The sequence below is a fragment of the Myotis brandtii genome, unplaced genomic scaffold, assembly GCF_000412655.1.
Source record: "Myotis brandtii unplaced genomic scaffold, ASM41265v1 scaffold752, whole genome shotgun sequence".
Lineage (NCBI taxonomy): Eukaryota > Metazoa > Chordata > Mammalia > Chiroptera > Vespertilionidae > Myotis > Myotis brandtii.
Window position 1 is genome coordinate 241,838 of NW_005370999.1, and position 3,952 is coordinate 245,789.

Below are 3,952 nucleotides of genomic sequence, written 5' to 3' on the forward strand. Positions count from 1 at the left end.
TAACTGATAACTACTGATGAAATTGAAGCAGTAATCAAAACATGTACAGCAAACAAAAGCCATGGTCCAAAAGGCTTCACAGGAGAGTTTTACCAAACATTCAAAGAAGAACTAAAACCTATCCTCCTCTGACTATTCCAATTTCAAGAGGAAGGCATACTTCCATGCTCTTACTATGAAGCCAGCATTACCCTAATCCCAAAACCAGATAAAGAAACTACAAAGAAAGAGAATTACAGGCCATTATCCCTGATGAACATAGATGCTAAAATCCTCAACAAAATTCTAGCAAATCTGATCCATCATTACATTGGAAAAATCACACAACATGACCAAGTAGGATTTATTCTGGTGATGCAAGGCTGATACGATACCTGCAAATCAATAAACATGATACATCACATAAATAAATTGAAAGACAAAAATCACATAATCATATCAATTGATGCAGAAAAAGAATTTGACAAAATCCAACACCCTTTCTTGGTAAAAACTCTCAGCAAATTGGGAATAGAGGGATCATACCTCAACATAATAAAAGCCTTATATGACAAACCTTACAGCCAACATCATACTCAATAGGCAAACACTAAACCATTTCCCTAAGAATAGGAACAAGACAGGGATGACCACTTTCACCACTCCTGTTCGACATAGTACTGGAAGTGCTAGCCATAGCAATCAGACAAGAAGAAATAAGAGGATCCAAATTGGAAAAGAAGAAGTAAAACTGTCATTTTTCGCAAATGACATGATATTGTACACAGAAAATTCTAAAGACTCCATCAGAAAACTACTAGACTTAAATTAATTTGGCAATGTAGTGGGATGCAAAATTAACACCCTGAAATCTATGGTTTTTTTATACACCAAGAATGAACTTACAGAAAGAGAAACTAAAAAAACAACCTCATTTACCATTGGAACAACAACAACAAAATAAGATACCTAGGAATAAACTTAACTAAGGAGGTAAAAGTCCTGTACTCAGAAAACTACAGGACATTGAAAAAAGAGATAGAGGAAGACATAAACAAATAGGAGAATATACTGTATTCATGGATCGGTAGAATCAACATCATTAAAATGTTCATACTACCTAAAGCTATCTATAGATTCAATGCAATCTCCATTAAAATACCAATGGCATATTTTACAGATCTAGAACAAACTCTTCAAAAATTCATCTGGAATAAAAAAAGACACTGAATAGCCACAGCAATCCTGAGAAAGAAGAACAAAGTTGGAGGGATCACAATACCAGATATCAAGCTATATTACAAAACCACTGTTCTCAGAACTGCCTGGTACTGGCAGAAGAGCAGACATATAGACCAATGGAACAGAACAGAGAACCCAAATATCGACCCAAGCCTTTATGCTCAATTAATATTTGACAAAGGAGGCAAGAGCATACAAGAGAATCAAGACAGTCTCTTCAATAAATGGAGTTGGGAATATTGGACAGATACATACAAAAAAATGAAACTACATCACCATCTTATACCATACACAAAAATAAACTCAAAATGGATAAAGGACTTAAATGTAAGATGGGAAACCATAAAAATTTTAGAAGAATCCATAGGCAGCAAAATATCAGACGTATGTCATAGCAATATCTTTACCGATACAGCTCCTAGGACAATGGAAACTAAGGAGAAAATAAGCAAATGGGACTACATCAAAATAAAAAGCTTCTGCACAGCAAAAGAAACCATCGACAATGAAACTAAGGAGAAAATAAACAAATGGGACTACATCAATATAAAAAGTTTCTTCACAGCAAAAGAGACTGTCAACAAACAACAAGAAAGCCCACTGCATGGGAGAACATATTTTCCAATGTTATATCTGACAAGGTTTTAATCTCTAAAATTTATAGAGAACTCATACAATGTAACAAAAGGAAGATAAACAACCCAATCAAAAAATGGGCAAAGGACCTAAGTAGACACATTTTGAAAGAGAACATACAGAAGGCCAAGAGACATATAAAAACATGCTTAAAGTCACTAATCATCTGAGAGATGCAAATCCAAATGACAATGAGGTACAACCTCACACCTGTCAGAATGGCTACTATCAACAAATCAACAAATAAGTGCTGGCGAGGATGTGGAGAAAAAGGAACCCTAGTGCACTGCTGGTGGGAATGCAGACTGGTGCAGCCATTGTGGAGAACAGTATGGAGTTGCCTCAAAAAACTAAAAATGGAACTCTCATTTGACCCGGTAATCTCACTTCTAGGAATATATCCCAAGAAATCAGAAACACCATTCAGAAAGGATATATGCACCCCTATGTTCATAGCCGCACAATTTAAAATAGCTAAGGTTTGGAAACAGCCTAAATGCCCATCAGCAGATGAGTGCATTAAAAACTGTGGCACATCTACACAAGGGAATACTACGCTCCTTTAAAAAGGAAGGAACTCCTACCATTTACAACAGCATGGATGAACCTAGAGAGCATTATGCTAAGCGAAATAAGCCAGTCAAAGAAAGATAAATATCACATGATCTCAATTATTTGTGGAATATAATGAACAACATGAACTGATGAACAAAAATAGATCCAGAGACATAGAAACATCGAACAGACAGTCAAACTCAGAGGGAAGGCAGGGGATGGAGGGGTGAGGGGTAAGAAATCAACCGAAGGACTTGTATGCATGCATATAGGCATAACCCATTGACACAGACAGTATAGGGGGATGGGCATGTGCTGGGGGGATGGGAATGGCCGGGGAGAGGTCAATGGGGGAAAAAGAAGACATATGTAATACTTTAAACAATAAAGACTTTTTTTAAAAATAAAAAAATAAAATAAAACCTTAAATGTTTATTTTACTTATAAAATGGAGACCTGACTCTCCAGCTTAGATGATGAGGCCTTTCTCTATCCATCAGAAACCCAGTGATTCATAGGGAGTTCTGAACTCCTCGGGAAGCAATATAAGTTACAGTTTTTTGTGTTTTTTTTTTCAGAAAGCTGTGCCAGCATGGAGCTGCTTAATTTCGACTCAGGTAGGGAAAAAAAAAAATGAAGTACTTGTTTTAGTCTTGTTGCCTGTTACTTTGAAAATTCAGCTGTGAATTACTAAGTATCTAACAAGGCTTAGGGAAAGAGATATCCATTAGCATTGAATTACCTGATATTGGTTTTTACCTATAGGAAGTAGAAAATATGCTTGTTTTCTTTCTGTATGGGTACCACTGTCTCCTTAATCACTCTGTGTTATAACTCAACAACCTCATGCCTAATGTTTTTATTTTTGCCAGATAAATAAACTCTAGTGCAGTATATTAATTCAATCACCAGGCTTATTTCTCTGTAGCTAAACAACACCATAGTCATTGCATTTGGTGGTTTAATTATATGACAGAACTATAAAAGACTAACTAAAAATCAAAATATTTTAAAGCAATTATTAAATTATCATTTTAGAATTCTCAAGCTATTTCTACTCTGTTTTAAGAAGGATGTGCTTATGGAAAGGATGATGGAACCATTTTTGAAGTATTAACTCTAAGTTTGTATTTAGACTTCCAATGAAGATGTTAAATGGACAACTAGAAGCTGTTCATTTAAAAAAATTGAGAAATAATTGACATAGAGCATTATGTTAGTTTCAGGTGTACAATGGGATTTTATAATTTGAAATTATTACCATAGTAAATATACTTAACATCCATTACTACACAGGTACCATTTTTTTTTTTTCTTGTGATGAGAACTTTTAAGATCTACTCTCTTAGAAACTTCAAATACACAATATAGTATTATTAGCTACTGGAGGCCCGGTGCATGAATTCATGCACCAGTGGTGTCCCTCAGCCTGGCCTGCAGGATTGGGCTAAACTGGCTCTCCGACATCCCCTGAGGGGTCCCGGATTGCGAGAGGGTGCAGGCCAGGCCAAAGGACCTCACCAGTACACGATCGGGGCCA